The 22,868-nt window shown below is 37.2% G+C and overlaps 1 non-coding gene across 1 annotated transcript; it reads right to left on the bottom strand.

Moving 5' to 3' along the window:
• Nucleotides 1-10,698: 10,698 nt before the first annotated feature.
• Nucleotides 10,699-10,805, bottom strand: LOC141682258 (small nucleolar RNA R71). The gene has a single exon (XR_012559665.1). It is a non-coding gene; the product is annotated as a small nucleolar RNA R71 (small nucleolar RNA).
• Between the last annotated feature and the right edge of the window lie 12,063 nt (nucleotides 10,806-22,868).

Raw genomic sequence — 22,868 nt, 5'->3', positions numbered from 1 at the left:
ATGATTGGTCTTTAAAGTTGGATGAAGCTGTTTGGGCTTATCGAACAGCATTCAAGACTCTGCTAGGCATGTCATCGTTTCAATTGGTTTATGGTAAAGGATGTCATTTGCCTGCTGAGCTAGAGCATAAGGCATATTGGGCTTTGAAGAAACTGAACCTTGATCTGACTGCAGCTGGTAAGAAAAGGATGCTTTAATTGAATGAACTCAACGAGTTCTGACTTCAAGCGTATGAGAACAACATAATATATAAGGAGAAATTCAAGATGTGGCATGATAGGGGTCTAGTGCTTAAATCATTTGTGCCGGGGCAACAAGTTCTTTTATTCAACTCTCGTCTCCGTCTTTTTCCTGGAAAATTGAAGTTGAGATGGTCAGGGTCGTTTGTTGTCAAAATTGTGTTTGCACATGGAGCGGTGGAGATTTTTGAGAATGATCCAGGCCAGACATTCAAGGTAAATGGACAGCATTTGAAGCATTACTATGGAGATACGGAAAACCGTGAGGGGGTCAGTGCTGTTTTATTGTCAACTTGATCTCGGAATTCTACATCAAGCTAGTGACGTAAACCAAGCACTTCTTGGAAGGCAACCCAAACTTATTGTATATTAGTAGGAAAGAAAAGAAGATAGAAGGAAGAAAAACCAGAAGAAAACACAAAAAAATCAGAAAATAAAAAACAGGGCAATTTTTGCAAGAGCACGGCGCGCCTGCGCTGGGAAGCAGATACTGAAGATGATGAAGGTGATGAGCAGTTGTGGTATTTGAATGCTTCTCCTTGGAAGCGAAGGCTGGATATGCCATTTGAATCTCTTGGATTGTTAGAACTAAAAATGCTGGGGGCGCTCAAGCCATCTATTGAGGAAGCTCCTACACTCGAGCTTAAACCTTTTCCTGAACACTTGAGGTATGCGTTTTTAGGTGATGCATCTACTTTGCCTGTTATTATTGCATCTGACCTTTCAGGTAGTGATGAGGAAAAGGTCTTGAGAATTCTGAGAGTTCAAATTGGCAAGTGGATGGACTATAGCAGATATCAAGGGAATCAACCCTTCTTATTGCATGCATAAAATTCTGCTTGAGAAAGGAAGCAAGCCGACTGTAGAGCAACAAAGAAGGCTAAATCCTATCATGAAGGAGGTTGTAAAGAAGGAAATTCTCAAGTGGCTAGATGTAGGGATCATCTATCCTATTTCTGACAGTTCTTGGGTAAGCCAAGTTCATTGTGTTCCGAAGAAAGAAGGCATCACCGTGGTTTCTAATGAAAAGAATGAGCTCATTTCTACTCAGACAGTCAAGGGGTGGAAAGTTTGCATGGATTATAGGAAGTTGAACAAAGCCACAACGAAAGACCACTTTCCACTTCCTTTCATTGATCAGATGCTCGACAGGTTGGCTGGGCACAAATACTATTGTCTTCTAGATGGCTATTCGGGTTATAATTAGATTTGCATTGCTCCAGAAGATCAAGAAAAAACTACCTTCATTTGTCCGTTTGGTACTTTCGCCTTCATAAGAATTTCTTTTGGGTTATGTGGCGCATCTGCCACATTTCAGAGATGCATGATGGCCATCTTCTCTGACATGATTGGTCAGAATGTGGAGGTGTTCATGGATGATTTTTCTGTGTTCGGGGATTCTTTCGACGAGTGCTTGCAAAATCTTGGTGCAGTTCTTAAAAGGTGTGTTGAGACTAATCTGGTTCTCAACTAGGAGAAATGTCACTAGTAAAGGTGTTGAGGAGGACAAAGCCAAGGGGGGTCGTTGAAAACCTTCCTTCATCAATTTCTGTTAAGGGAATCCGCAGTTTTCTTGGTCATCCGAGTTTCTATCGGCGGTTCATCAAGGATTTCTCTAAAATCTCTAAACCATTATGCAATATATTAGAGAAAGATGTCCCTTTCAAGTTTGATGATGAGTGTCTACCTGCTTTTGAGAGCTTAAAGAAGAGCTTGATCATGACACCTATCATAACTGCACCTCATTTGAATAAGCCTTTTGAAATGATTTGCTATGCAAGTGACTATGCAGTTGTAGCGGTTCTTGGGAAAAGGAAGAACAATGTATTTTATGTGGTCTATTATGCTAGTAAGACCCTCAATGATGCTCAACTGAACTACACTACTACTGTGAAAGAGCTATTGGCCATTGTCTACGGTTTTGAGAAGTTTCGATCTTATTTGCTTGGGACGAAGGTGATAGTTTTCACTAATCATGCTGCAATTCCCTATCTCGTCTCGAAAAAGGACTCAAAACCTAGATTGATTCGATGGGTTCTTTTACTTCAGGAGTTTGAATTGGAGATCAAGGATATGAAAGGTACTGAGAATCAAGTTGCAGATCATCTCTCTCATTTAGATGATCCAGGTACAATTTTACATGACAAGATACTGTTCAATGAGTCTTTTCCTGACGAGCAGTTGTTTGGGGTGCAAGAAGAAGAACCGTAGTTCACGGACATTGTGAACTATCTTGTGAGCAACATTATGCCTCCGGACATGACTTATGCTCAAAGGAATATGTTTCTTCATGAAGTCAAGTGGTACATGTGGGATGAGCCGTTTTCTTTTCGGCAAGGAGCTGACCAAATCATAGAGAGATGTATTCCGTACAGCGAGACGGAGGGTATCTTGCGAGACTGTCATTCAGATGTTTCTGGAGGCCACTATGGTGGAGAAAAGATAACAACTCGTATCCTTCAAGCAGGATTCTTCTGGCCTACATTGTTTAAGGATGTGCATGAGTTTGTTTTGAAGTGTGATCGCTGCCAGCGTGTTGGTAATATGTCAAAGAAGGATGAGATACCTCTTAATGTGCTTCTTGAGGTTGAGGTCTTCGATGTGTGGGGAATTGACATCATGGGTCCGTTTGTCTCGTCGTGAAATAATCAGTATATCTTGTTGGTGGTTGATTATGTGTCAAAATGGTCGAAGTTAAGGGTTTTCCAATGAATGATGTGAAAGTAGTGCTCAATTTTCTTCACAATCAGATATTCACAAGATTTGGAACTCCAAGAGTTATAATCAGTGACGAGGGATCGCATTTCTACAATCGAAAGTTCACTGCTATGATGCGGAGATATAATGTGATTGATCGCATTGCTACAACATATCATCCTCAGACTAATGGTCAAGCAGATGTGTCTAACAGAGAGATCAAGCGTATTCTAGAGTAAGTTGTATGTCCATCGAGAAAGGATTAGTCTTTAAAGCTGGATGAAGCTGTTTGGGCTTATCGAACAGCATTCAAGACTCCGCTAGGCATGTCACCGTTTCAATTGGTTTTTGGTAAATGGTGTCATTTTCCTGCGGAGCTAGAGCATAAGGCATATTGGGCTTTGAAGAAACTGAACCTTGATCTGACTGCAGCTGGTAAGAAAAGGATGCTTTAATTGAATGAACTCGATGAATTCCGACTTCAAGCGTATGAGAACAACAAAATGTATAAGGAGAAATTCAAGAGGTGGCACGATAGGGGTCTAGTGCTTAAATCATTTGTGCCGGGGCAACAAGTTCTTTTGTTCAACTCTCGTTTCCAACTTTTTCCTGGAAAATTGAAGTCGAGATGGTCAAGGCTGTTTGTTATCAAAACTTTGTTTCCACATGGAGCGGCGGAGATTTTTGAGAATGATCCAGGACAGACATTCAAGGTAAATGGACAGCGTTTGAAGCATTACTATGGAGATACGGCAAATCGTGAGGTGGTTAGTGCAGTTTTATTGTCAACTTGATCTCGGAATTCTACGTCAAGCTAGTGACGTAAACCATGCACTTCTTGGGAGGCAACCCAAACTTATTGTATATTAGTAGGAAATAAAAGAAGATAGAAGAAAGAAAAACCGGAAGGAAACATAAAAAAAATCAGAAAATAAAAAATAGGGCAATTTTTCCAGGAGCACGGCGCGCCCGCGCTGGGAAGCAGATAGTGAAAATGATGAAGGTGATGAGCAATTGCAGTATTTGAATGCTTCTCCTTGGAAGCAGGCTGGATATGTATTTTGAATATCTTGAATTGTCAGGACTCAAAAATGCTGGGGGGGTCTCAAGCCATCTATTGGGGAAGCTCCTACACTCGAGCTTAAACCTTTTTTCCTGAACACTTGAGGTATGCATTTTTAGGTGATGCATCTACTTTGCTTGTTATTATTGCATCTGACCTTTCACGTAGTGATGAGAAAAAGCTCTTGAGAATTCTGAGAGTTCAAATTGGCATGTGGATGGACTATAGCAGATATCAAGGGAATCATCCCTTCTTATTGCATTCATAAAAGTCTGCTTGAGAAAGGAAGCAAGCCGACTGTGGAGCAACAAAGAAGGCTAAATCCTATCATGAAGGAGGTTGTAAAGAATGAAATTCTCAAGTGGTGGCTAGATGCAGGGATCATCTATCCTATTTCTCACAATTCTTCGGTAAGCTAAGTTCAGTGTGTGCCAAAGAAATGAGGCATCACCATGGTTTTTAATGAAAAGAATGAGCTCATTTCTACTCAGACAGTCACGGGGTGGAAAGTTTGCATGGATTACAGGAAGCTGAACAAAGCCACAAGGAAATAGCACTTTCGACTTCCTTTCATTAATCAGATGCTCGACAGGTTGGCTGGGCACAAATACTATTGTCTTCTAGATGGCTATTCGGTTCATAATTATATTTGCATTGCTCCAGAAGATCAAGAAAAAACTAACTTCACTTGTCCATTTGGTACTTTCTCCTTCATAAGAATTTGTTTTGGGCTATGTGGTGCATCTGCCACACTTCAGAGATACATGATGGCCATCTTCTCTGACATGATTGGTCAGAATGTGGAGGTGTTTATGGACGATTTTTCTGTGTTCGGGGATTCTTTCGACGAGTGCTTGCAAAATCTTGGTGTAGTTCTTAAGAGGTGTGTTGAGACCAATCTGGTTCTCAACTTGGAGAAATGTCACTTTATGGTGCAACAGGGCATCATTCTTGGGCATAAAGTCTCTATTAAAGGTCTTGAGGAGGACAAAGCCAAGGTGGGGGTCATTGAAAACCTTCCTCCATCAATTTCTGTTAAGGGAATCTGCAGTTTTCTTGGTCATGCGGGTTTCTATCGGCGGTTCATCAAGGATTTCTCTAAAATCTTTAAACCATTATGCAATATATTAGAGAAAGATGTCCCTTTCAAGTTTGATGATAAGTGTCTACCTGCTTTTGAGAGCTTAAAGAAGAGCTTGATCATGACACCTATCATAACTGCACCTGATTTGAATGAGCCTTTTGAACTGATGTGATTTGTAAGTGACTATGCAGTTGGAGCGGTTCTTGGGCAAATGAAGAACAATGTATTTCGTGTGGTCTATTATGCTAGTAAGATCCTCAATGATTCTCAACTGAACTACACTACTACTGTGAAAGAGCTATTGGCCATTGTCTATAGTTTTGAGAAGTTTCGATCTTATTTGCTTGGGACGAAGATGACAGTTTTCACTAATCACGCTGCAATTCGCTATCTCATCTCGAAAAAGAACTCGAAGCCTAGATTGATTCGATGGGTTCTTTTACTACAGGAATTTGAGTTGGAGATCAAGGATAGGAAAGGTACTGAGAATCAAGTTGTAGATCATCTCTCTCGTTTAGATGGTCCAGGTAAAATTTCATATGACAATACATTGTTAAATGAGTCTTTTCCTGACGAGTAGTTGTTTGGGGTGCAAGAAGAAGAACCGTGGTTCACGGACATTGTGAACTATCTTGTGAGCAACATTATGCCTCCGGACATGACTTATGCTCAAAGGAATATGTTTCTTCATGAAGTGAAGTGGTACATGTGGAATGAGCCATTTTTGTTTCGGCAAGGAGCTGACCAAATCATCAGGAGATGTATTCCGTACAGCGAGACGGAGGGTATCTTGCGAGACTGTCATTCAGATGTTTATGGAGGCCACTATGGTGGCGAAAAGACAGCAACTTGAATCCTTCAAGCAGGATTCTTCTGGCCTATGTAGTATTGGTTGTGCTTATTCCTCTCATGTGCGTCGCGAACATATAAGATATTTTGTTAATCTCTATTGATGCGATAGTGAATATAGAGATTTAGAACTTGCCATGCTAGCATAGGTTCATGTATTTATTATGCATGATTCGTAGGTAATTTTAACCATCTTACTTGCCCTATGTGTGGCGCCCTCCAAACCCGGGTCAGAAGTTTGGGGTCCACAACACATACACAGTATATAAACCTGTATAGGAAATATTATTTGCAATGACCCTGTTTCACATAACCACGGATCGCAAAAGGTTAAAGTATGAAAACAAGCCACAATCTTAACTTTTATTACAATGTACCAAATCCCAACTAATTTAACTTTACAACTGATAATAAAATCATTCTTACAATCTGACTATCTCTCTACCGCATGAAGCTTCTGCTAGCTCGATCCAACTCAACTGGAATCTTAGCCCGTACTTTTGGACTGAGGACTCCATTATCATCCATATTCTTTTCAACTGTAAAAAAATATATAAAAGAATCGCAAGGGTGAGCTAACTAGCTCAGCAAGTCTTAATAGGGATCGATGTGGTTAAGCAATAATCAAATGAAATGATTCAGAGGAATCTAGTTTCTTTTTAACTAATCATTAGAATTGGATATTCATTTTAAGTTTTAAAACCAAGGTTAGGCTGCTGATCAGTCACGCACTAACCCCGAGCAAAGCACACAACACTGCTCTAATTACTGGATCCAAGGCACGCATTGGCCTAACTTGACCATTGGTATGGTCTGACCACGAATCTGGTCCACATATATAAAAACTATCCAATCCTAAAGCAGTTCAATATGATAAACAATATAATTTGATAACACAAGATCATAATCAATGATGATTAAACATTTGAATAAAACATAAGGAAACTCATGGATAGCACAAGGGTATATCAGGCTATGTAAAAGAAACGGCTTTCAATCTGTAAAAGAATCAGGTATTAGAAAAATCATGATTTTTTCGAGGTATAGTTCTTTAATGTTATAAAGAATGGCTAGAGTATAAAAGTTTCTGTGTTTTCAAACAATTTTCTTCCAGTGTTTGGTGTTTGGTAGTTATACATTTGGGGAGTAGTATCATATTTGTGTGATTTGGTATCTTGAGGATCAACAAAGGATAATTTACAAAGAATAAGGCTTACAGCTCAAAATAAAGAAAAATCAGGGTTCAAGGGTAAATACTCTAAAGCGCTTGCAATATAAAACAAGAGTTATTTTGTATAAAAACGATATGTTATGAAACAGTTCGAAAATATTTGCGATGTATTTTGGAGAAAAGTTCAGAAATACTTGCCTTACAGGCTTTACAACTACTACCGATCAATTCTGAGCCGACTCTGCCGCTCAAGCTTTAACGTCCAACCACTAGATTCCATTGGATTCGACTTCGACACTCAGGTTTTTCCTGTTGAAACTCTACTGAGCTCGTCAATTGATTGCTAGGTTATCTTTAGTTTATCATCCACTTTCAGTGTTCCCGACTATAACCTACCGGGTCGAAATACCCTACATTAGACGTCTAGGTATGCTTGACATATCCTCGATACTAATTCTTACCCAACGATATTCAAATCTGACTCGTAATTATTCATATTAGAATAACTCAAACAATAATCAGGGTTCACATTCTCGAAATCGATCCAGTGTTCATTTTCAGAAAATACGTATACTCATCATTTTACGAAATTAGGGTTAATGTGTTGTGGACAAAACAAACAACACAACATACAATCAGGTTCTGTATAAAACATACGTATATATATTTACTTATTTATACCCGTTCAACGTTCCGATAATTACAGGGTATGTCCCACATTTTCAAATTTAATTTCCAAAAATTCGGGCAGCACCTTCTTTGTTTATCGGCCTACCCGTCGAACAACTCGACGTCGCAACCACAAAATTCACAGTAATAGCAACTCCAATAAATCACCAATACATTTCAAAATTCCCAATCACCGGTATAGTTCAGTAATCACAACCAATTCAGTCCTCTTGGTACAATAAGTACTAACTAATTAATTCGCTCCAGAATAAAAACAAAATACCAATTTTATTTATTTTAAAATTTTAGGACTCAGAACAAATCATCACAGTCCACCGCCCGCTCATCGAAATTCATCACGGACGGCGGTAAAATCCGGAGGTACCCGATTTGGGTGTCCATTCACAGATTTCACCGATTAATTCTCAAATTCCAATAATAACAATTATTCAAATAATCATTGAAAATTCATTCGAATTTCTCAAATAAATTCGAATAAATATCATTATTATAATATATGCTTGTAGCCGAATTTTTGAGACCGATAACCAGAAAATCAATTCAAAAAAAATTCGAATTTAGGCAACATAGATCAGGAACCCAACTACACTCGCACATGTACACATAACCAGGCCGCCATGCCGGAAAAACCCCGGCGGCAACCGGAATTCAGAAAGAAACGGCAATAGTAAGACAGGGCTTCATAATCAGACTGCGCACATACATACAAAACTTATATATATATATATACACAAACCAACTACCGAACAGAATAGCAACCGATAGCAGGAATGGGGCCGGAAAACACTGGCCGGAACTTACCAGGACAGAGAGAAACGGAAAGAAGATGAGGAAACAAAGAGAAAAGAGGGAAGTGAGAGAAACGCGCGAGAGATTGAGAGAAAAAGAAACAGGGCCGCGTAGAAGGAATAGAACAGGGAGGGGGTTGTATCCATTTTATTATTTATTTAGTTATTCCTCAGAAATCAGCAAATGACACGAGGCAATATGCATTCTGAAAATCCACCACGTGTCCTTATATTGCTTGTAGGCCCGATTTTTTAATCGGAAATTTGATTTTAGAGAACCGAGTCGTACTTAAAACAGATTCAGGAAATCACGGAACCAGTCTTAAAATTTTCTAAAAATCCCGAAACTAATAAAATAAAATTTTCATAATTCTTAAAGCATTTTTAAAACGCAACTCGTACCCGCAATTCACAATTAACGAAACGAGTTGCACTTAAAACAATTTCCGAAAATCATGAAAATAGTCTTAAAATATTAGAAATATCCCGAAGTTTATAAAAACATAATTTTCAAAATTTTAAGGTAATTTTTGAAACGCAATTTATACACGCTTTTCTCAATTAAGCGAATCAACGCGCGGGTAAAATTAATCCCAAAAATTCTCAAAATAATTTTAAAATTCTAGGAATATTCCAAACTTAAATAAATATGAGTTTCATAATTTTTGAAGAATTCTGGAATTAAATACAAATTTTACAAATAAAAGTAATCAGAAAATCATTCAAAGATAAATAATCAATAAAATATTGATTTCTCAATTTTATAAAATTCTAAAAATAATTATTGTAATTATAAAATTATAAAAACAATTTTAGAGACATTTCAAATATTTATACAAATAAATTTGTATTAATCCACTTTAAAAGTTAAACAATTCAATACAATTCCTTAATTAATCACGCGGACAACCCGATACATCATAATTCACACCTTGATAATAATCAAACAACACATAGTGGTCAAAACCAATACACATATTTTATTTAATAATTTCTATAATAATTACATATTTAAATAATTCAAAAATACACGAGTCGTTATACTATGTAATCACGATAGATACCTTGTTCATTAGACCTTTATGTTGTCAAATTCTATAGACATATAGGGTCTCAACATAATTGGTGTCCATTCATATTCTATCTCTTTTGTGGATGTCTGGTAGTAGGGCATTCCTACAACGAAAGTTGGCGTTTACTAATTTCGTGTTATCTGATTAGTTGTCATCACCATTGCATGCTAAGGTTAAGAACAATGACTTTGAATGAAGTATTTAATGAAGTTAGAATCCCATGTTTGTCTCGTATAGTTAATTCAATTACTTTTATTCTTAGTTAATTGCATGTTAGTTTAATCGTAGTTATAAACATCTCAACTTGTTATTGTCTTAACATTGATCGATAACCATACCATTATTGCATAGGTGCATAATCTTAAGTTAACTAAAAAGAGTCTCCGTGGGTACGAATCTGATTTATATCTTATACTACTTGCGAACGCGTATACTTGCGTGTAATTTAGCGCGTGTTTTCACCCTAACAAGTTTTTGGCACCGTTTCCGGGGACTCGGTGTTAAATTTAGTTTATGTGTTGTGGTCGTTAAAGTTCATTAACTCGGATATTTTACTTAATTGTTTACTTTGTTGGTGTTTCAGGTACTTTAGAGTGCGTGTATGCGAACACGTTCTCAATCTCGTAAGGAAACACTGGAAGAAGTTGAAGTTTTTGAAGAAGTTGAGAAAGTTGAAGAAGTTCTTATTGCAATGGGAGAACCATCAGCGAATCTGAAAGATTTGATGGATTATTCTCAACCAAAGATTAATGACATTTAGTCTAGCATTATCAGACAATCCATTTAGATGGTGCAGAATTCAGTCCAATTTGGGGGTTCTCCAACGGAAGATCCCAACATGCACATTAAAGATTTCATCGAGATCTGCGACACAATCAAGTTCAACAATATTTCTGAAGATGCTATAAAGCTGAGGCTTTTCCCATTCTATCTAAGGGATAAAGCTAGTGCTGGTTGCATTATCTGCCACCAGGTTCTATCACTACTTGGGAGGATCTTGCTCAGAAGTTTCTTACTAAATTCTTCCATATGGCGAAGACAGCTGCAATCAGGAATGCTCTTACTTAATTTATGCATCAATCGGGAGAATCTCTATGTGAAGCTTGGGAGCGCTACAAGGAGATGCTTAGGAAGTGTCCTCATCATGGGATGCCTGACTGGATGATTATCAACTGCTTTTATAATGGTTTGGGAGCACAGTCTATACCCATGCTTAATGCAGCATCAGGTGGAGCCTTATCGGCTAAGAGCTACGATGAAGCTTATAAGTTGATTGAACTGATGGCTGCTAATGAATACCAGAACCCAACTCAGAGACTACCTCAATGCAAGGTAGTAGGAATTTTGGAGGTGGATACAACTACTGCTATAGAAGCTCAGCTTAAGGCTTTAACGATGAAGGTGGATTCTTTGGCTAATTATGGACTTAATCAGATCATTAGTGTCTGTGAGCTTTGTGCTGGTGTGCATGAAACTGACCAGTGTTAAGGATTCGAGCATAAAAATGCAACGGAAAAATAAAAATTTCGAATCCCTACCGCAGGATCTATGTATAATGAACGGATAATTACGGAGAATAGATGTTTTACCGTAAGAAGCTTTATGTTAATGGAAAGATGGAGGTTTTGAATGATCACCACATAGCCCATCGCTGGAATGATCTAAGCCTTGAAGGTATCCACACAAATGATCGTTCGGAGGATGGGTGTGTACTAGCACGTTCTTGAGGCCGCCTTCTTGCTCTCTCTATCTCTATTCAAGCTACTAGGGTTTATGTTTTTATCTAATAAAACGTGTAACCCCAATTCTATTAGAATGAGATATTATATAGGCAAGAGTTAATGGGCCTCCAACCCTAAACTGAATTTTAGAGTTATTATTATGTTATTATTATTATTAAATTCGAAATTCTAATTATTGTATTATTAAGTCTCACTTAATCATCCAATAACTTAATTTTGGATTTAATATTAAATTCAAATTTCCTATTTATTTAATTAATTAAGTCACACTTAAATAATAACAAATAATTCGAATTACTTACATTTAATTTAAATCTGAATTTAAATTAACTAATCCTCCAATCGTTCTTTGTGCGACCCTTTAGGTTATTATTACGTTGGCAACAATTTTAAATCTAATTTAAAATCATAAACAATGAGCGGCATCTAATAATACATCATTGTTACCCAAGTAATAATAATTAAATCGGTGATCAATTAAACCTTTCGTGAATAATGTACAATGTAATATAATCCCTTTAGCCTTATATTATAGATCAAACTCGAGGCATACATTGTGTCATCCTCTATTAACATTCAATCCTTCTTTCCTTGATCAATGAGTAAACTATTAAACAAATCAGTATTTGAGCACGACCATGCATTTTATAGTCTTACTCAATCAAGAGGCCAATAATGTCACTCCTTTAATAAAGGAGGGCTAAATCCCATCTAGATCATTCATATTTCTCATACGATTCATAATGTACCCAGTGTCTACTTTTATTATTACCCGGTCAAGGATAGCTTTCAATAATATCAAAGTATATTAGCTCTCGTATAGAAATATAATGATTTCAGGTCAAAGGACTAATACGTCATTATTACTATGAGATTAACTTATGACACTATAAACATGTAGTATCTCACAACGGGTCAATCCAGCACCATGTATATAATACATGTGCCTGTGTTTTGACTTTAGTATCACCATACCTTTGATCAATGAGATGTGATCATCAGCCAACAAACACACTAGTCTGAATGTATTTATTATCGTCCCTTAACAATAATACTTGACTAGGGACCTTTAAGAATATCAATAATATTCTCATAATCTCATTTCTAAGTCACGACTTAGAGATATAGATTTACATATCATATTCTAAGGACATTTATTAATCTAACATCTTATCGCAGAAAATAAAGATATAATAAATTACTAAAGAATAATCTATATAATCATAATTAATAATCCAAATTTTTCATAATATAAACATAATAGTGTTGTATCTAGGGCACAAACACTAAAAAGCAGTGTGCTATTTCTAGTGAATCAGCTCAGTTTGTAAGCAACTTTCAGAGGTCGCAGCAACCAGTTCCAACCACTTATCATCCCAACAACCACAATCATCCTAACTTCAGCTGGAGCAACAATCAGAATGCGGTGCAACAATCTTATCAGCAGTATGCGGTAAAGCAATTCAACCCTCCTGGTTTTCAACAACCGTAATATGCACCAAGACAACAACTCCAATTTCAACAACTACCACATGAAGTACAAGTCAATCTAATGAAAAATATGAATTTTAGGAGTTGAGGCTCATGTGCAAGAGCCAAGCGGTTTCTGTCAAGACTCCGGAGAATCAAATTGGGCAGATTGCCAATGCTTTGTTGAATCGACAACCTGGTACACTCTCTAGTGACACAAAAGTTCCAGGCAAGGGGGAAGCTAAGGAGCAGGTCATGGCAATTACATTGAGGTCTTGGAAGGTTGTGAACCCCGAAAAATCTCAAGTTCCAGAATCTGAAGTTGTGGCTAAAGAAGATGTGCAGAAGGAAGCAGAAGTGGAATCAAGGAAGAAAACTGTGGAACAGACTCCTCCTGAGGGTAATACAGGGGATAAACAGGTCTATCCTCCACCTCATTTTCCTAAGAGGCTGCAGAAACAAAAGTTGGATAAGCAATTTGCTAACTTTCTGGAGGTGTTCAAGAAACTTCACATCAACATACCTTTCGCTGAAGCTCTTGAACAGATGCCTAGCTATGCGAAGTTTATGAAAGGTATTCTCTCTCAGAAAGTGAAGCTCGATGAGTTAGAGGCCGTTGCTCTTACGGAGGAATGTAGTGTTGTGCTACAACAGAAATTGCCTCCGATGCTTAAAGATCCTGGAAGCTTCACTATTCCTTGCACCATCGGAAACTTGTCGTTCGACAAGTGTTTATGTGATTTGGGAGCTAGCATCAATCTGATGCCATTGTCTATCTTCAAGAAGTTGGGTTTACCTGATCCAAAGCCTACATATATGTCCTTGCAGTTGGCCAATTGTTTTATAACATATCCATGAGGCATTGTGGAGGATTTTTTGGTCAAGATGGACAAACTCATCTTTCCTGCTGACTTTGTAATTCTTGATTTCGAGGAGGATAAAAAGATTCCCATAATCTTGGGAAGACCATTCTTGGCTACTGGCTGAACCTTGATTGATGTGCAGATGGGTGAGCTCACTATGCGAGTACTGAATTAGGATGTGACCTTTAATATTTTCAATGCCATGAAATTCCCTACTGATAAAGAGGAGTGCTTAAAAGTGGAACTGGTTGATTCTATGGTTACTTCAGAACTTGACCAAATGCTAAGATCAGATGCCCTAGAGAAAGTGTTGATGGGGGATTCAGATAGTGAAGATGATGAAGGTGATGAGCAGTTGCAGTATTTGAATGCTTCTCCTTGGAAGCGAAGGTTGGATGTGCCATTTGAATCTCTTAGATTGTCAGAATTCAAAACTGTTGGGGGCATCTCAAGCCATCTATTGAGGAAGCTCCTACACTCGAGCTTAAACCTTTTCCTGAACAATTGAGGTTTGCGTTTTTAAGTGACGCATCTACATTTCCTGTTATTATTGCATCTGACCTTTCAGGTAGTGATGAGGAAAAGCCCTTGAGAATTATGAGAGTTCAAATTGGCAAGTGGATGGACTATAGCAGATATCAAGGGAATCAGCCCTTCTTATTGCATGCATAAAATTCTGCTTGAGAAAGGAAGCAAGCCGACTATGGAGCAACAAAGAAGGCTAAATCCTATCATGAAGGAGGTTGTAAAGAAGGAAATTCTCAAGTGGCTAGATGCAGGGATCATCTATCCTATTTCTGACAGTTCTTGGGTAAGCCAAGTTCAGTGTATGCCGAAGAAAGGAGGCATCACCATGGTTTCTAATGAAAAGAATGAGCTCATTTCTACTCAGACAGTCACGGGGTGGAAAGTTTGCATGGATTACAGGAAGCTGAACAAAGACACAAGGAAAGACCACTTTCCACTTCCTTTCATTGATCAGATGCTCGACAGGTAGGCTGGACACAAATACTATTGTCTTCTAAATGGATATTCGGGTTATAATCAGATTTGCATTGCTCCAAAAGATCAAGAAAAAACTACCTTCACTTGTCCGTTTGGTACTTTCACCTTCATAAGAATTTCTTTTGGGGTATGTGGTGTATCTGCCACATTTCAGAGATGCATGATGGCCATCTTTTCTGGCATGATTGGTCTGAATGTGGAGGTGTTCATGGACGATTTTTCTGTGTTTGGGGATTCTTTCGACGAGTGCTTGCAAAATCTTGGTGGAGTTCTTAAAAGGTGTGTTGAGACCAATCTGGTTCTCAACTGGGAGAAATGTCACTTTATGGTTCAACTAGATATAAGTTTAAAAGATGAAGTTACAAGATACTCTAATATACTTATATCTTTTCCGAATACTACTTGAACTACCACCGTTCAATGTATAAATAGTTCATCCCATAGATTAAGCTACAAGACAAAACTTGTATAGAATCAATCTTTAAAATATCATCAAAATAAAATGAAGTTATGAGATACTTCATTTGATGCAAACATCATTTTGAAAACTTGACCCTGCCAACACTCAACAATCGCCCAACCGTAGCCTTTCTATCGAAGTGCTCTGGGTAGTGTTGCAGAAATATCCAATTGAATGATGAACTCATTACGGGATTTTACCGTGCCAGGAAGACCACTTACGATGATCAGTCGTAGCAGTGCAACCCCACCATTTTCTACATGTAGAAGAGAACCTGTCGGATTCACTTGTCAACCGAACACTGGACTCCTAAGGAATGTACCGTCTTGCGGAACTTCCAGGCCATTTGGGCCAATATAATAATAAGGATGGGCCGGCGCCACTCGACCACTTACGCCACTCCTAGTTCAGATGAAATCCATGACTCTGAAACGTAAAGCTCGTCCCCACTTTCCCCAAGTAGAAACTTGTTGATACAGCTCCACCAATAAGTTGTATCTAGTTGGAAAGGAAAACTCACCGATATTTCTCAGGCGATGCCTGTTAATGGATTAATTTGTTCCAAGAATTTTACTTCCCGAGTATTGGGTAAGTAATCAAAAACTCTTTTATCAAAATAGCAACCTTGTTGCGAGTATAAAACACACCACAGAGCCGGATCCCTAAGGTTTTGAGCGAATATTTAAATCCTCTTTGAAAGGAAGATCTTAAATATAAAAAAATGAGTTTTGGGATCCGCTCTAACTTTTAAAATCATTTTGAAGACTCGCAACCATTTTTAAGAATGTTTGGAGTAATGCTGATTTAATAAAATAAATCAGTCCCAATATATTGGAAATTATCTGAATATTATTATTTAAATAATATTCTCATAAAGAATAATCTTTATAAAAATAATTGAAGTAGAAGTTGTAAAACTTATACTTGAAATGAATAATAAATAACCAAAGATATACTTATACGATAGTAATATCTTTATTTGAATAATCAAAAGTGAGTTTGATTATCGACACATTATTCCTTAATAAAATAAAGAATAATAATTAGTAAATAATCGGAGTCATAAGTCCTTGAATGAATATTCAAATAATAATATTCAATAATAAAATTAACGGAGTCATAAGCACTCGAATGAATATTCAAATAATATTCATTAATAAAATAAGGTTATCAAATAAACCTTATTTGATTCATAGTTTTAAAAACTATTCATATATATATAAATATATATATATATATATTATACTCGGGAGCATCGACTCCCGGTTTTAGAAAAAAGTTCACCTTTGGGTCCCCTATACTAAGGGTATATGCAATTTACCGCTTATCTCTAGCATAGGTATTATCAACTGAATCAACAGATATATGTATCAAGAATACAAAACAGGCATGCATATATACCATATCACATGCTACAATATATCGCAAGAATTTGCTAATTAACCATCATGCATCTATCACAAGATAATGCATATACATATGTAAACATCACAACAACAATATAACGGATAGAAAACTTGCCTGAGTGCTCCCGGATAAACTTAAGCTTAGAGTGGGCCCGATAACCTATGAACAACAACATAAGTCAGAATTAAACCCCGGTCGCTTAAGAAACTAGACTTTAACCATTTAGAGTCATAACGTTCACTTTCGCGCTTAACGATTCACTTAAGTCGCTCGAGTACCCTCGGCTCCACCATTTTTAATAAATTAACCATTAAGAGTTTTAAGGCGATTATTTAGCGAGTGCCTTACCAACTGCCTAATACTTTTTACATTAATGTTTCATACCCCAATTAGTCATTTAAGGTCCTTAACCAAGGTTTCAAAGTAAGGCGAGGGGTAATGGTTCGGTCGCGAAACACCGTTACTTAAAACGGTCGTTTCTCCTAAACCGTACATCGGATTCAAGCGTACCACATATCAAAACGAAGCTCGTAACATGAATTATCTAAACATGGAAATGGTCAAAACCTAACAGTGAGTTCAAGGGTTCAGATGTTAAGAACAAAAACAGCCTAAAGTAAATCGGACATTACGACGGCTATGTTTACGCGATTATCCAAATTTAAAACACTCCAATTCAACCCACAATCAATCCACAATCACAACCCAATCAAAACTCCATCCATACTACATCATAACAGCCCCAACAACTCAACATTAACAATTTATACTTATTCTTAAACTTGAATTTAACTACACTTAAGTTCATTAATCAACAATCCAAGAATTACCACCCCAAAACTTCACAAAACTAACTAATCTCTACATTCACAACAAGCAAGCCTCCCATGAATTAAAATCAACAAAAATAAACCTAATTACTCAAATAAAGTTAGGGTTTGGAGGGGTTATACCTTCCTTGGAGAGTGGAGAATCAAGAGAATGGCTTGGAATCACCCTTAAAGTCCTTATCCAAGCTTAATCTAAACAAAAACTCAAGAACAAAAATTTTAGTTCTTGAAAAACACTATTCACCATCTTCTTCCATGATTTTTAGGAAGAGATTGTGAAGGAATTTGGAGCTTAGATTCATAGGATAACTATATCTAAGTACAAGGAATCTTAGATAATTACCTTGTGATTTAACAATGCTTGGAACTTGATTTTTGATTTTCTTGCTTTGGAAAAGAAGAAAAAGCCGAGAGCATGGAAGAAGAAAGGTGAGAAAATGTTGTGTTGTTGGTGAAAATTAATTGTTGGCTTAGTTGGTTGATTTTTGATTTGTTTTGTTTTGTTTTCTTACCTTTTACCATGGTAACTTTTGTGTGGTTCTAAATTAACCAACAACACACTTGCTTTGGTCATGCTTATGTCACCCTCCCACCTTTGTCCTCTTCTCATTGGTTTGATGACATCATCCCCACTAATCTCTTTGATTAGCTTCTAATTACTTGGCTAATGACCGCTGATCTGTTATACGGTTCGCTTAAGTTTCATTTTTGTTTATCGTTTGAGGGATCATACCCTGGATCTTATTACTTGGGCTCCCTTAACCTTTCTCAATACATTATATTCCTTTTATGATCCTCTCTTACAATCCTTGAATTTAAATCCTTTTTATCCTGTTACCTTATACTCAATTCTTTCTGTATCTGGTAGATTTCCGGGAAAATCAAAGTGTTTAGATTTGGATTCTGACGATCTTTACATACACTTATATACCACATAGAGTACTAATAATATCCCAGAAGATCAATAAAAGAACCCCTACATAGTGTGGCATGAAAAGTTTTCTTATTCAGCATAATCAGCAAAACACTATTCATAAGGGTTTCAAAAATTCCAAAAATCAGGGTTATTACAGTCTCCCCTCCTTAAAAGGATTCTGTCCCGGAATCAGATAGAAAATGAGTAGGGATACTTTCTTAGCATTGCACTTTCTAACTCTTACATAATTTTCCCACATTGCGGTTCTACCATCAAACTCTAACTAGTTTGATAACTCTTCTCCTAAGCATTTGTCCATTTTTGATCTATAACCCTTCCCGGTTGCTCCATATAGGTTACGTCTGGTTGCATGCCTATGCGCTCATATGCCCCTATTTGTCTGGCATCCAAATTATACTTCCTTAACATTGATATGTGGAACACGTTATGAACTTGCTACAGGTTCGGGGTAGGGCTAGCTCATATGCTATCTTCCCAATACGTCTTAATATATCCAAGTGTCCAACAATTCGTCGACTTAAACTTTCTTTTCTTTCCAACCCTCATCAATTCCTTTTTTTAAGGGAATACTTTTAACAATACAAGATTCCCTCCTTCATACTCTTTGTCCTTTCATTGTCAAATCAGCATACTTCTTATGTCCATCTTGGGCTACTCCCAGCCGTCCTCTGATTAGATCTATTATATTCTTGGTCCTTTGGACCACTGCTGGCCCGAGCATCTTGCGCTCTACAACTTCATCCTAATATAAGGGAGATCGACATTGTCTTCCCTCAAAGATCTCATAAGACGACATCTCGATACCTGACATATGATCTATTATCGTGAGAAAACTCAATCCGCGTTAAGTGATCATTCCAAATTCTTTCAAGTCTATTGCACAGACTCTCATTATAGCTTTTAGCATTAGAGGTTTTGCTTCTCAATACCCATTCTTTTCCAGTTCGTAATCGCCACTACCTTCCGTTCCTAATATTATACTGGTTATACTTTTGCTCGTTAGCGTTCTATAACCTTTTAATAATCGCGTCAACCTTAGTATCACGAACGCGTTAGAATCGGAATACCACCATACATGGTACCACTTCCTCTCTAGCTGCCTCCATCTTCGAAAGCTTGGTCCTTCATATAGAAGTAAAAGAATTTATTGAGAGATCACTATGATCATGAACACTTGTTACATTGCATAGTTAGTACAGAAGGTGGCCAGCCTTTAGTACTTGACAAGCAATTAAACAATAGATGGTATCCTACTCGGCTTCTATCATACAGATAGATAGTCGTTCGGCAATACCTCCCCTTTTGGAAGGGTTGTTCTTCTCAGTTTATATGAAATGAAAAGAAGAGAAAAGAACGAATTGAAGAGAATTGTATATATGAAAAAAAATATACTGCCACAAAATATCTGGCTTGGAACCTACCTCTGAACTATAGAGGTTTGTCATAGGAGAATAAAACATATATGTATTTATATCAACATCAAGTATTATGCATCGTATTTCACAAGCCTAAATATTTTCGCTATTCCGTCCATCATTCTATGGACCCATGCTCTTCCTCGAGCTTATACACGATCACCTTTGAAACTCCCTCGATATCGAAAATCAAATCTGGGATCTCATTCTAGACATCATCGTTACTAGAATTCTATGCTTGCACCGCAACCTTCCTCGTATAGTAATACGACTCTCTATTGATAAGAAGGAATAAATATTCAATAGGTAAATAACCGACCTAGTTTTTCTATCAAAGATAACTTATACGTCAACATGACACGATTAGTGGTACTCAATCTCAACATCCATTCCAATACAACTCTCACGGTTGTAATCAGCTCATTACTCGCAGAATCATTGCTGCATTACTATGGTCCACCACTGACCTACTGTCGTCATTCACTTTCCATGAAATCTTAATATCTAACCATACGGAGTCCATACATGTCGTATAGAATTCTTCTAAGGAGTTAACATAATCACCATTCATAATTCATGAAGAACACTCCAAATTCTGACGTACTTTCATGACATGAAGCAGATAAAATTACAGAAGAGTTTCAATCAAAGCACCGATAGCAGGTTAATACCATTCTTAATCATATGCTTTCAATAAAAGACTTAACTCAAAGTTTTGTTTAGTCCTTTTTGAAATATGGTCCTGGCTTATTCTCAAGATAGTATCTTCTGAGATAGATAGCCCGCTCATGGCGATTACACGAATTAAACCTTTACCAACTACTATTACGGTTGGGTATTGCACAGTCATCAGAAGGAATGTCAATCTTCTAAATCATAATACAACCTTCACAGCTTTAACCCTCATCACTGTATTCCTTTGGCACAAGCGCCTATAATTATCCTCTTACCTTTAAAGTGTCGGCCACCCCTTTGGCCTTTCCTGATAGTAAAATTTCCTTACAGTCAATGTCATTTTAACCACCTCCAAATAAATTTCCTACCTCATTTCAATCACTGCTTATGTGAAGATGTTTTCCTTAAAATCTGATGAGTAAAAAAAATATCACCATTTTTCCATAAGTTATTGCCTCAGTCTTTAGAGGTTAATCACTGTCACGACTGACTCTCAATCATACTTAGAACATCTTTTATCTTAGGTCCTAATTGCCCTGAACAATTTCGACCTTTACTGGTTCGATCCATACTTTCTCGTGGTTTAACACGTGCCCCACTTGGCATCATTATAATTACGTCATATTTCCTTTATCAATATTTCTATTCTTGAGAATTTTGAATATTACCTTTCTCCTTGTAAAACCTCTAAGGTTATCCTTGAATCGTTCCTCTTGTATTCCCTAGATACAGGGCATATCAAAATACCATATACTAATACTAGAATCATTGTTTATATACTTCTGAAAAATTTCTCCACTGATTCTTTAAAGGTTGTTGTTACCTTAATCCTTTCCAATTCATACTATCAAAACTCATACTATCCCTATTAAGGGTGAAATGCCAACCTTTATGCATTCCCCTAGGATTCATTTTAAGTTACCGATGTTCTATCCTTAATTCCACCTTTAAAAAGGTACATGCATCCTTCCATGGATAAATCAAGTCATATATCCCTGATAAGGGTGTCTTATTCAATCATTTCCACCTCGATAGTATATGCCTAATTTCACAATAACATCTGTATTCAAAATGAGGTCAATCAATATGGCCTCCAAAAGATAACAACGGTTATCCGCTTTTCTTGCTTGATTTGGTAAAGATAACAAGGATGTTCTGGAAGATATTGGTCGTGTTCAATGTGAACTTCTTCTTAATAATTCCGTATTTACTTTTATTATTTATTTCAACAGTCATCACAATGTTGGGATATCTCTCATTCCTGGCGTCTCCCTTCCTGGGTATCAAGCCACCGGTCTTACACTTCACATTCTTGAAGGTCACTTCCTTCATCCAATTTTCCTAATTTCTTACTTCCTTGTCACCTCAGTCTATTCGCGTCTCATTATTTATCCTTCGAACTATCTCAAGGTTTCCTTGAATCCTCCCAACTTACAGGGGATAAAATATATGTATCTCTTATTCCTTCAGTCATCAACTTTAGCTCATAGTGAATCATCCTCATCCTGACGATCACATACTTTTCTATTTCTATTACTATGATTCTTTAGGGTTTCCTCATACCCAACTCCCTTATCATTCCTCAAACTCTATTGCCTTTATATTCCTTTCCACTTCAGTTTCTTTTTATTTTTCTTTCTCTTACAATCATTTCATGAACCCACTAATTATTTACTTCAAACATCACGTCGTTCTGGGATTCTTGTCCTCCGAACGAATCTTTACAACTTTTACAATCTTAGATTCATAATTCATCATACTCGTCTGCCTTTGTTCTGGCTCTAAAGCTTTTACACTATCTCCATAACCTTGGAAATTACTTTCCCGAAAACAATTGACTGAACTTTAATCAGTTTATTATAATCTCTTGCTCCGTGCCTTCTTTGGCCTTTCACCAGCGGGTGGCCTCTCTCTTAGGAGGGTAAGTGACAAAAACAGTCTTTTGTGATTCGTCAATCATTTAGAATCTCAAATAATTCCTATATTTCCTTTAGCCAGGCTCTTGCCTCGACTGGGTCAACCTGTTCCTTGGAACTCTGAGAGCTTAACGACTTAAAGGTCATGAAAGAATTTCCTACCGCATTGTTTCCTCAAGGTGGTGGTTGGGGATAATAGTCTAAGTTCTTTTTAGACAGGTCCATGAATTGTCGTTTAGGAGTACCGTCTCGGGTCTCCTTTCCTTACTCGACTTTCTGTTTCCTTAGTATGAAATGTTTTATCCTTCTCCCATACTTGGGGTTATCTTATACGTTAAAATCCTCATTTTCCACTCCATTATGTTATGGGTTCCTTCTATCTTGATGGCGACCTCCCTGACTATCACGTTCAGGGTTCGCTCTAAATCTTATTTCTCAAACTAGCTTTCATCTAAGATTTCATCTTTAAGCTCTTGAACATTTGGAACCCAAAT

This window comes from Apium graveolens, chromosome 1 (genome assembly GCF_009905375.1).
Source record: "Apium graveolens cultivar Ventura chromosome 1, ASM990537v1, whole genome shotgun sequence".
NCBI classification, from domain to species: Eukaryota; Viridiplantae; Streptophyta; class Magnoliopsida; order Apiales; family Apiaceae; genus Apium; species Apium graveolens.
The sequence above is the reverse complement of the archived record's forward strand: the minus strand, read 5'-3'. Positions and strand labels throughout refer to the sequence as shown.